This window comes from Mustela nigripes, chromosome 3 (genome assembly GCF_022355385.1).
Source record: "Mustela nigripes isolate SB6536 chromosome 3, MUSNIG.SB6536, whole genome shotgun sequence".
In the NCBI taxonomy this organism is placed as follows: Eukaryota; Metazoa; Chordata; class Mammalia; order Carnivora; family Mustelidae; genus Mustela; species Mustela nigripes.
The window spans coordinates 85,615,351-85,628,454 of NC_081559.1; the positions used below are offsets into that span (position 1 = coordinate 85,615,351).

Sequence of the window (13,104 nt, forward strand, 5' to 3'; positions counted from 1 at the left end):
GGATCATAATATGTACCCACCTCCAGGTTCATTTTTCCAGATTCTGAATTTAAAAGCTATAAATTTCCTGTACCTTAAAGAAAACAAATTGACAATCTGCTCTGTATTTTACTATTTATAATGAAAGTTAGTCCCAAATACTCGGTTGCTATGATTTGAGAGATTACATCCTCTTGATGGTAAGGTTTAGGAGACTTACTTATATGTTGCCTTTTCCTCCCCAAGTGCATCCACCTCTGTCCCTTATGGAACTTCGTTTAGAAACTTCCTGTGAATTAGTAGCATTTGAATTTTGTAGTCAGAGCACAAGAGTATATATCTTCGACATACAATTTATTCTTATAGTCTTTTCCTGTCTGTCTTGAAAAAGTCATACTAATCAATGCCAGTCCTGAGTTATCACACCAAGAATTTGTAATGCCAATTAACTCAAAATTTCTAGCATGTTATGAAGATTTATGATTGCTACAGTGATGTCTTGCCTTGCTAAAAAGCAAGTCCTGAGTTTGTTAACGCAAGGTGTGTCCTCAAGGTTAGAAAAGTAGCTTTGGGAAAATGAAATGTTTCCTGTGCAGATTATTTAAGAGAAACCCTTGTTTAAATAGAATTCAATTCTCTCATTTATTTTCCCTTATGTCGTTTATATGATACATTTTATAGTCTGATTCTTTTTTTTTTTTCCTTTTACCTTAGGAAAGGAATAAAACTTAGCAAAAGAACTCAACTTTTAAGAAAAATTTATGTATTTACTTGACAGAGAGGGAGAGAGAGAGGAAGCGATCACAAACAGGGGGAGCAGCAGAGGGAGAGGGAGAAGCAGACTCCCCAATGAGCAGGCAGCCTGACATGGGGCTCAATCCCTGGACCCTGAGACTGAAGGACCTGGACCTGAGCTGAAGGCAGATGCTTAACCCACTGAGCCACTCAGGTGCCCCCGCCAATTCAGTTGTTATCTCCATGGCTACACTATAGAACTCAGCAAAGAAAAATGATATTTCACCCATGAAAAAGAATTTGTGATGTCCCTTCCATCGTACTCTTTTTGAAAGTAGACAAATGGTAATTCCTACATTAGGTAATGTTTTTTGCCTTATTCTCTCTCATAAAGGCTGATGTTCAAGTTCTGGTGTGGAGGGAGGTAGTTGTTAATGTTAATGCTAAACTTTGCAGGTAATCCCACTGCTACTTTATCCAGAGGAAAGTAACATTTATCAAGCACTTAATTTATTGAGCTAGATCTGTACTTACTAATGCTTCAATATGTTACTTGCTCATTCATCCAGTAAATATTTATTAAATGTGTACTGTTGGCCAAGCAGTGGAAATCCCAAAAAGAATATAACCGATTCCATGTTTTTAAGAGGTAGAGTCTGGTTCCCTACCCAGATCATTCTGTTATCTCACAATAACTGAAAAAAAATAAAGTATTAGTATCCATTTTTATTTTGATGATGGAGAGACTGAGACTCAAAAGGTCTCAATGATTTGCTCAAGTTCAGACACAGTGCTTCCACTGAAGTCCATCAGACTCCAAACTATGTTCTCACTCCACATTCCCTTTGTTGTTACTGGATAAAACACTTTTACACTCTATTTGGACGGTAGAAACTGAAATGTCAGTAAAGCACTCAATGTCAAAATGCAATGATGTACAGTCTGAAAGCTTATCTTTTCTTTTTTTACTTTCTTTATGTCTATCACTTACATAAAAGATGCCTACAGATGGTTCTTTGCCTTCCCCACAAATTAGGAAAAGAAACAAAACTGCATTGTACGGCAAGCAAGCAATCTAGTTGTCATTCTTTGGTTTTCACAGGAGTCAAAACTGAGCAAGCTACAACATTGAGACTCGAATCTAGCTAGTCAGGGCTGCTAATCTTCAACAGTATGTTAGTTGAAGTCCTTGAATGTGATTCAAGCTCACTTCACAGTTCGTTTCTCCTTGCCTGAGGATTCTTAGTGCTAACTCCTATTTTCAATGGATAAGTGCTGATGCTAGACAAGGGCAAGCATTTAGTTTTACTGTGGGGGGTACTTTGAAAGAATGACCTGGGGCTTGGCCAAAGGCCAAGTCCATTGGAAACTCCCCTCTAGGCTGTGCATTTTTAGGCTGTGGTCATCTTTGGGATTTCCCCCCAAAAAGTTCTCTGTCATGGCAGAAATTTAACAACCCCATTTTCAGAATAGTATACAAAACCGGGATGATATAATTTGCTTTGCATCTTCATTGCTCCGTTCTTCTTAAACCCTTCCTCATTCTTGAATCTTTTTCATTTTTCTATTCTTAAATCTTTCTCTATTTGCATACTGAAGTCTTCTTTTACAAGAATGGTGCACTCAACATTTCCTGACAGTCTATGTCCCATAGAATTCTAGGTACTTTTAGTTTATTATAACCAAGACGAAAGAGAAAGTTTCTAAGTAGCATCTGACAGGCTTTTAAAGTAATTAAGAGTTACACACTAAATGATTTGTCAAATATAATTCATGTTTCTAGCAAGCTGTTCCTTGGTTTAAAAAATGGACTAATATATATATTGCATATATATATATATATATATATATAAAGATAATATTCAGAAACAACAGGTCATGCCTATTTGAGTTGTTGATAAAAGCACGAGGTGACTGGATTTTATTTTTTGTTCAACATAACAAAATTTTTAACCTTGGAAATCGCTCCTAGAATATCAGACTGTTATGAAAAAGGTCCTCATTGGAAGAAAGGTATTCAAGCTATCTACATGACTCAAATTGTTTTATTTCCCAAATAGGCCCATGACCTCCACATGTACTAGAAGACTAGAAGTATATTCAGAAATTACTGGTCAAAAACTATCTGTGACCCAGATACTGTTTGGATTTGCATGAGATGTTTCCAAAGCAGTCCGGGAAAGCCCACAAATTCAAAGCAGTCTCTTTATCCTCACCCCATTTCTGCTGAGCCTAGGAACCTTATTTCATTTCCTGCATGGTAGGCATTTTTTAGGGACTAGGTAAGCCATGACATCTGCACCACTTTCTGAGTCATTGTCGTGAAATGATACATACTTGGGTGTAGTGCAGCTACTTGGTTCCCAGAGAAAACAAACAAACAGAAGTCAGCTAGGAACTTGAGTTTTGCTAAAAACAAAGACAATGTACAATTCAAAACATTTTATTTATTTTTTAAAATCAAGGCCTTCAGCTTTTAAGTTTTCAAATGATATTTTCTAACCCTGAGAAAATATTTTCAGTGAGAACTTTCGCTCTCCTTCAGGCATAGGCCATGGTGTATGAAGGAACTGGTCAGGCCTCTTCCCCAAACATCTGTCTCTGGCAGATTGACACACAAAGCTCCTATCCTGATACACTGGAGAGGCATGCATTCATAGAAAAACCCCTGTATTTGAATAGACTTAAAAATAATGCCATCATTTTTATTTATACAAAGGAAAAATATTTATTGATACTATTGACTGTCATACAGGACAGTGTCCTATGTTCTGGACTGCTATAAAAGGTAAAATACAGTTCCCACTCAGAACTTAGAATATTGCACATGGGCATCAGGATGAAGCATGAATACAATAGCCCCCAAACTGGGGCACCTGGGTGGCTCAGTGGGTTAAAGCCTCTGCCTTTAGCTTGGGTCATGATCCCAGGGTCCAGGGATCGAGCCCTGCATAGGGACTCTCTGCTCAGCAGGGAGCCTGCTTCCTCCTCTCTCTCTCTGCCTGCCTCTTTGCCTACTTGTGATCTCTGTCAAATAAATAAACAAAATCTTTTTTTTTTTAAAAGCCCCCTAACCTTAATATATTATGAAATTACCAATAAAGTGTATAGTGATTTCAAAAGTGGAGGAGGAAATAACAGAAGTTAATTCTCCAGCTAGTTAGAATAGAATGTATTTAGGGATGGTATTCAGATTTCTTAAATCATTGATTTAGGGGACAGAAACTAGCACTGTTACCAGAAAATTCCTAGAACAACAACCAAAACAAAAAATTTAATAAATGGTTAAGCCTACCTTCTCAAGTGAAGAAGAAAGTTGGATTGAAAAGTATTATCAAGTACTTATATTATTCTGGCTTGGTTGAGATACTAAATTCTCAAATCGTAATAATATCCTGGTATCATTTGCTTTTTTTTTTTTTTTTAATGCTTTATTGTTATGATGAACTGATGAGTGGAGGGGTTAGGTAACTTGCTCAAGGTCACACATATAAAAAATAGTAGAGTTGGGATTAAAAGCAAAATCCAGCTAGCCTCAACTGAGTGGCTATGCATAAGCAAAGGCCGACAAGGAGAGGAAACACAAAGCATGTGAAGCAATTTCAGGATTTAACCAACAATTTAAGCCCAGCCAGCCGTGGCCAGTTTGTGCCTTGGTCAGAGCCTTCCCATGTTGGTGGCTTACCGCCACGAAGTCCGTTCCTGGCTCCCATTTCCATGTTTGCCGCAAGCCTACGGAGGCTCTGTCCTGAGCTCTCCTCACTCTAGGATCCAGTTTGAAGGCACTACCCCGACTTTGAGTATTATAGACCTTGTTGCTGGAGGGAAAACTTCTGAAAGCTTCTGCTCGAAAGTGGCACGTAACACTTTGCCCTCATTTTGTTGAGCAAAGTCAGTCACATGAGCAAGCCAGAGGTCAGGCGGACAGAGACGTGTAGTTTGTCTCAAGGAGGAGTGGCAAATATCTGGAGAACACGACTCGCAGCACGGCCCGCAGTCGCGTAATACCACTCCCTGCTTTCTGCACCATGTTCCTACCCTGTCCCCAAAAGGACCAACCAAAATTCCTCTTTATTCATGGGACTAGGTCCCAGGGTCAGGATCTCGTGACATCCTCTATCGGGTCTAGATGTTGCTCATTTTGATCTAGAGAACTATAAAGTAAATAACAAGTTCTTTGTCCCCTACACACTCAATGTACAATGATGGAAAAAGAACCAGGTAACCTCAGGAAACTTTTCCACGTGGTAAAGGAAAAAAGCGGAGACAAACAAGAATCTCTGGGTCATCAAAATCCTAAGATTCCATAGGGCAGCCACAGTGAGGTGCCACTGATGTGGGGGTGGGCCTCCCACTTCCGGTCACTACAGATTTGCGGGATAGGGTGACGTGCTTTGAATTGGAAACAAAAGCAAAGGTCTGACTTTACCTGGACTAGGACTTCAATAATTGAAAATGAATCAATCTGGGCTATAGGAAGTAACCAAGAGCTCTGGGAACAGGTGAAAAGGTTTTAAAGGACAGAGAAGGGAAATTCAACAGAACACTGGAGAAAGCAGCCGACTAGAGGAACTGCAAAATCATTGCATGGTTCTGCCTCACTGGGTTCAGACTTCTTGTAAAGTCAGAACTGGCAGATTGGGGGTGTGGGTATCGAAGATGACTGCATTTTCTATCCTTGATGGCTGGGAAAACACTGATACTATACATAGACACTGGGAAATAGAGAAGAAAACAGATTTCAGAAAGAAGACGATGGCTCTAACTTTGGATATTTTAGATTTGCTAAGTGCTCAACCTGGAGCTAAGTATTCTATCAAGAAAAAGTGAAAGAGCAGAATTGTAAGAAGCATGTTCAGATTCAGGAAGCACAGAGTAGACTGGGCTAAGTACAACTGACTTCCAAGACACAAAGGTGGCAATGTCAAGTTTAGACTCGGTTGTTGATCCACTTTTAATGAAAGTGGGGGTGTGGGAAGTTCATTCCCTCTCATCTCCCTGCGTGGTGCTGAGACTATGCTCTATCTGTCCCAGCACTGCCTTTATCGCTCCTAATGATATCTCTCCAACGTCTTTGGCTGAAAAAGCCAAACGTCAGAGTTTCCAAGTAGCTCTCTCCCCCTTGCACAACATACAGCCTTCACTGCTGAGGGACATCCTTGGACAGGCACCTCTCAAGGACAGAGACAAAAAGGGCACAGCAAGATCGGGATAACATTGATGGCCTCCAAACCTAAGCCACAAAGAAGTCTGGACGGCTATATGTCTGACTGAATCACATGTCGTGGGTTGACATCCTTGGATGTCAACCACTCTTCTAGGAATTTATGCACCACCACGGAATAGCTCATTTTTTCCCCTTTTTTCCTTTCTCCAAGGTAAGTCAAAACTCAACTGATTATCATCTCTTCTCTACCACAACAATACAATAATTTTTCAAAAATGTGCTATTTATCTGAACCTATAATCAGTTTATTCTCATTTTAATAAAATTAAATATTAAAATATATTATTTTGTTAAGATATTATGTAACTTAATGTTAATATTAACAATAGTTAGTGTATTATTTTAAAGAATAAGTAAAATAACAGTAAATAAAGTATTTTCAAATGTTTCTGCTTTGATTTCCAATATACAGTTTACAATAGCTATAACCCATATGTTATTTTTTGTATTTTTTTCAGTTTTATTGAGGTATAATTGGCAGATAAATTTGCAAGATATTTAAAGTGTGCAATATAATGATTTGATATACATATACCCTATGAAAGGATTGTTCCCTTCTGGTTAATTAACACATCCATCACCTCACATTTTAGTCTTTTTTTTTTTCTTTTTTGGTGAGAACACTTAAGTTCTACTTTCTTATCATATTTCCATTATATAATACAGTGTTATCTAGTGTAGCTACAATGTTACACATTAGATCGTCTGACATTATTCATCTCATAGCTGAAAGTTTATACCTTTTCACCAAACTTTCCCTATTCCCTTCCACTCCCCAGCTCCTGGCAACAACTTTTTTGTTTTCTATTTCTATGAGTCTGGCTTTCTATTTAGATAATTCCAGGTAATGTCTGTCTTTCTCTGTCTTTCTTATTTAATTTAGCATAATGCCCTCAAGCTCCATCCATGTTGTCTCAAAGAGCAAAATTTCCTTCTTTCTCATGGCTGAATAATATTCCATCCTATCTCCTTTATCCATGCATGCATTGATGGGCACTTCAGCTGTTACCATATTTTGACTACTGCGAATAGGCTGCAGTGAACACGGGGTACAGATATCTCTTTGACTCTGTGACTCTTCGAATGTGGGATTGCTGGATCATATGGTAGTTCTAGCTTTTATTTTTTGATGAACCTTTACGTTTGTTTTCTTTAGTGATTGTGCCAATTTACATTCTTACCAACAGGGCACAAGAGTTCCCCTTTCTCCATATCATCACCAACATTTACCTCTTCTTTTTTTTTTCATGACAGCCATTTTAACAGATGTGAGATGGTTATCTTTTTTAAAGATTTATTTATTTATTTATTTATTTATTTATTTATTTGACAGAGAGAGAGAGAGATCACAAGTAGGCAGAAAGGCAGGCAGAGAGAGATGGGGTCGGGGGGGAAGCAGGCTCCCCGCTGAGCAGAGAGCCCGATGTGGGGCTCGATCCCAGGACCCCAAGATCCTGACCTGAGCCAAAGGCAGAGGCTTAACCCGCTGAGCCACCCAGGTGACCCACGTGGTGGTTATCTTATTGTGGTTTTGATTTGCATTTCCCTGATGATTAGCAATGTTGAGCACCTTTTCAGATATTAAAGTTAAGCCTCTAATCCATTTTAAGTTGATTTTTTTGGTATGATACAAGATAGGGGTACAGTTTCATTCTTTTGCATGTGACTGTCCAGTTTTCCCAACTATAAGCCATATTTTAAAAAGCTTAGTAGGATCCTAAATAACTGTTAAGAACATAAAAGGATCTAAAGACCAAAAATTTCAGAACTGAGCTCTATCATTTGATCTACCTCTATAGCCTACAAACCAATTATTAATGTCACTGCCTACACTTTGTCCCGTATCTACAACAAATATCATTAGTTTTTCTTGGACCAAGGACTATCACTATTGAGAATGAAGGACAGCCTACTGGAATCAAAGCATCTTTATATAAGAACCATGTCTTTTTCACCTCTGTGTCTCCAATATCTAGCCGAGAGCCTTACACATGGTAGCTGCTTAGTAAAGAATGTTATACAAAGGTACAGAAATGATAACAATCTCTTATTTCTAAGACTTTTAAAAAATTTATTTATTTGTGAGAAAGGCAGAGAGCAGGAGGCGGGGTGGGGAGGGGGAAGAAGAAGGAGAGGGAGAAGGACAAGCAGACTCCCTGCTGAGCACAGTGCCCCAGGACAGTGACAACAGCAATGACCGTGTGGGGCTCAATCCCAGGACCCTGAGATCTTGACCCAAGCCAAAGTCAGAGACTTAACAGACTGAGCCACCCAGTCGCCTCCAATAACTTAATTTCTTGACAAAAAAAAATAGTTTTCCTGATTTGCTTGATGCTCAAAGGAGAATCTGAAAAGATATTAATGATGCTAAAAGGAGAAAGCACTGAAGTGACCTATCACCAATAGACCTGAACAAACAACAAATAATTTGTTAATATTATTATTATTATAGTATAATATTATATAATATTATGTATAACATATAATAGTATATTATATATAATAATTTGTTGCTATATTTTAAAATATAGCAATAAAACAGTAACAGTTAATCTTTTTTTTTTTAAGATTTTATTTATTTGACAGACAGAGATCACAAGTAGGCAGAGATGCAGGCAGAGAGAGGAGGAAGCAGGCTCCCAGGATCCTGTGGTCATGACCTGAGCCGAAGGCAGAGGCTTTAACCCACTGAGCCATCCAGGTGCCCCAGTTAATCTTATCTGAGTGCTTTGTGTGTCAAACCCTAAATTAATCACTTGAATCTACCAACTCATTTATTCTTGAAAAAACTTCAGGAGTTAGGTGTTCTATTCTCAATTAACAGACGATACTGATAGTTACAGAGACTGCAACATGCAGCTTGTCTAAGGTCACACACTGTGAGGGACAGAGCTTGAATTCTGACTCTCCCAAAATGTACTAATTCCCTTGAAAATGGGAAGAGCTGTTTTAAGCCTCTATGTCCATTACATCATCCTTTTCTCACAGCAACCCCATGTTAGGTGAGAGCCTCAGGTCATAGCCCTAGTTACAAATGTGAAAACTGGAGGATAGAAGAGTCCTGCCAGGGGCACCTGGGTGGCTCAGTGGGTTAAGCCTCTGCTTTTGGCTCAGGTCATGATCCCAGGGTTCTGGGATTGAGCCCCACATTGGGCTGTCTGCTCGGCAGGGAGCCTGCTTCCCCCTCTCTCTCTCTCTGCCTGCGTCTCTGCCTACTTATGATCTCTCCTTCTCTGTCAAATAAATACATAAAATCTTAAAAAAAAAAAAAAAAAAAAGAAGAGTTCTGTCAATTGTCTAAGATCCCACATTCAGTGGGGGACAGAGCAACGTCCTGCTTTTGCCTGGAGCCACTATCCCCAAGGGAAGCTATGAAGCCGACAGGCATTTTGAGGTGAACCAACAGTCATTAAGTGTGTTATTGTGGTTGCCCCGAGGTGAAGACAGACTCTGTCTAAAGTCTGTCTTTCCAGGACTAAAACCCTATTCGGTAAAATTCATTGATAACTTAGAGTACCGTTGCTTGGTGAGTGAAAGTGTACTATTTAGGCAAAGAGAAAAGCTAATTGTATATAGGATAGAGATGACTTAGGGCAGAGAAAGGTGGGAAATGTAGGAAACAGGCAAGAAAGACTGACTGCTCTGTAAGTAATTCCTGCCCACATTGATTTTTTCCCAGAGGTGTAAAGAGGAGCAATCAAGAAATCAAAATTTGGGTTTGGGTTTGGAGTTTTTTGCTAATCCTATCAATATGACCTAGGGTAAGTCACACTATTCCTGAGTCTCAGTTTTATATCAGTAAAATGAGAGGGTTGAGCGAGATTAATAATTTTCATTTCCCCCCATGCCACTCCCAGCCTCACTGCCAAGAGAGAAAACTCTCAATACATTGTGTTTTTCCAGAAAGAATACTTAATGTATACACAAACATACATATATACATGCATATGTATTTTATTCACACAAATAGTATTACATGATTCATATTTTTCTGCAAGTTGTATTTTTAACTTAATTATAAGCCTTGAAGATCTTTCTCTAACAATACATACAGATTTATTTTTCCTTTAAAAACAGCTATTTAGTATTCCATTGTATGATGGCACCATAATTTATTTAGACAGATCCCTATTGAAAGACATTTAGGTTGTTTCTAATTTTGTTGTTGTTGTTGTTATTACAAACATTGCAGTTGAGAATCTCCTAGAGCAATTTAAATCTTCAGTGTCTGTCAGAGAATACATCACTCTGTGGAACTCCTAAAGCATCGCCGCGAAGCCCCAAGGTTCCCGGAAACACAGTTTGAAAACCACTAAACAAGATGATCTTGAATTTCCTTTTCTCTCAATTAAATGAAACTCTTTTAACCTTTCGTGTTTGTTTCACTCCACATTATTCTGCAGTATCTCCTAACAGTTTTGAGTGAGTAGATAGGTTTTGTCTTCCAAACTAGATTATAATCAGCTTCGGCTCCTTATTGTTTAGCACTTTTGGCATTCCTCAAACCCTTAGGCTAGCACTGAGCAAGGCAAGAGAAGTGCTCAACAAACACACAGTGACTGGTATTAGAAGAATATTGGGTTGGTAATACAGAATACGGAGCTGTACTTCTCTGTTGATTGTCATTGTCAAATAGAGCCTGGCTGCCTAGCCATTAACCTTGATTTCTGTGGAGAGATCCTCAGTTTTAACTGTCACACGGCTGGGGTGGAAAGGTAAACTGCTAGCCCTCCACGCAGGCTTTGCGTTTCTAGGGTGGTTGGCCGTGCATAGCCCTGCTGGCACCAAGTGGATTGTAGTCTATGTCAGTGTCACCTCCTAGAGTTGTGCTCCAGTCGGCTAAATTCACACAGAATACAACATGAATTGTGCCCCCCTAGGATTGTACGGGGCTTCAGCAAAATCCATAGATAGTGCCCTCTCCTCTATTCTGAGCAAATTTGTTCCATCCATTCTTGCCTCGGTTACTTGAATCTCTAGCCCCCCCATTCTACTTACTCTCCATGTAAACATGCTGTCTCTTTCCTCAGCCCAGTAGTGGTCATAATAATGAGGATACAGCCAACAAATCCCTTACCTCCATCTCATCTCTCTATCTTTCATGGATGAAGGTTTTGAAGGAACATTACACCCCTGTCCTCAATTTTACAACCACTCCACTTGCTGATTTTCAGGTATTATCCTACTTGAAGTCTCATCACCTTGTTCTTCTGGAAACTCTCCTCTTCTCCCCTGGTTTTTCTCCCATTCTCTGTTCACCTCTCAGGCTTCTTTAGAAATTCTTCTCTCAACTGAGTCCTTACATCTCATGTCTCCTGGAGCTCCATCCACTGGCTCTGTTATTTTTAGTGCAGTCTCTTTCTGTTTCATTGGCCTCAGGGCAGGTAGCTTCCTCTAAAACTTGCTCCTCCAGGTTCCATGCTTTTTTCATTCCATTTTTCAAATTCTTTTTTAATTTGCTGAATATACTACCATCTGCTCTGATGTTCAGCTCTGAAAACTTAGACCCTTACACCACTCCCAATCCCACTGCCAAGAGATGAAGCTCTCAGTATACTGTATCTTTCCAGAAATCATATTTATTTATTTATTTTAAAGATTTTATTTATTTATTAGAGAGTGAGAGAGCCCACAGAAGCAGAGGGCAGGGAAGAAGCAGGCTCCCCACTGAGCAGACAGCCCGACACTGGGCTCGATCCCAGGACTCTGCGATCATGACCTGAGTCGAAGGCAAACGCTTAACCAACTGGGCCATCCAGGTGCCCCAGAAATAACATTTAATGTATATACCAGCTCGTATATATTATAAAATCAAGTCACCCTTGACTTTCCATTCTCTCCCATCCCTAACATTCAGTCAACAAGTTCAATCTTCTCCCACTCTTACATGTATTCAACTCTGTTCACGTCTTCCTAGTCCCACAGACATGCTCTAGGCACACCTCCTGGATTATTGTCGACAGTTTCCTCACAGGACTTCTTGCCTCTGGACTAGTCCTTTCCTGTTCACTGAGTTTCAGGTGAACTTCCTAAAACATTAACACCGCTCAGCTAAACCAGATGGTTACAATCTTGTGTGAATTCCTATACCATTCAGGGTAAAGTCCTAACACCTTTGCTTAATACAGATAGCCTGTTGATGTCACCCTTATCTCCATCACCTCTTCCATTTCTCCTTGCTATCTTTTACATACTCGATTTCTTCTTTATGGAATACCATTTCTCATCTTCCTCTAAATTTCTCCATCTTTGCTTCCTTTAGTGTAACACCAACTTTCATCATTCTCATACATCTATCTCAAGCATCGTGTCCTCCAGGAAGCCATCCCAAGCCCAGATTCTCATTTAATCTTCTCCCTCAGGCTATGCTCACACAGGTCTTGAATATAACTTTCTCGTTCTCTTTTTCTTTTTTAAAAGCAAGCTCTATGCACAACATGGGACTTAACTCACAACCTATCTAGATCAAGAGTCACATGCTCTATTGACTGAATAGAACTTTACTTTGGTATTTGCCAATGTGTGGCAATGGATTGCTGATTGATCTTTCTCCTCCCAATAAATAGTATTTTTTGATATTTCCAGTACTTAGAACGAAGAATAAATATTTGTTGGATGAATGGGCTATCTTTTGATGGGATTATCTTGTGGAAAAGTGCCTGTTTTTGTTAAATCTGAATACCCAAATCTTGAAAATTTAATACATGAACTTTAATATTTTTTCCTGATTATGAAACTATGGATTTAGTTATAATTGGTGTAAGGCACTTTAATGCAAATGAAAATTAATTTTTAACACATTTCTCCTTCTACTTAACCCCTCTCCATTATATTATTAAAAAGCAAACAAGGTCAAGAAACTATTTCAGTCTAGAGAAAACAAAAGAAAGCTGCTATCTATACTGTTGATGTTTTGGAACATTGCCAAATAAGAGTCGATGAAAAGTGCTCAAGAGAAAGTTCGGGGAGAGGGTGGCGGGTACAGATCTTAGAATACTTTTTTTGAAAATAAAATGAGGATATTTTCTTTTTTTAGTATTTACTTTGGTCATCTATGTATTCTTTCATTCTTGTTTTGCCTTATTCCTGTTTCTCCCTGGAACTCCTTATCTCTCTAATCCCGTGTCCTGAATGCTCTTACTTTATCTCTCACTCCACTGCTT

At 39.0% G+C, this 13,104-nt stretch overlaps 1 long non-coding RNA gene across 1 annotated transcript; it reads left to right on the forward strand.

Moving 5' to 3' along the window:
* Positions 1-5,870: 5,870 nt before the first annotated feature.
* Positions 5,871-10,308, forward strand: LOC132013044 (uncharacterized). The gene is made up of 2 exons (XR_009402858.1): positions 5,871-6,092; positions 10,134-10,308. It is a non-coding gene; the product is annotated as an uncharacterized LOC132013044 (long non-coding RNA).
* The last annotated feature ends 2,796 nt before the right edge of the window (positions 10,309-13,104 follow it).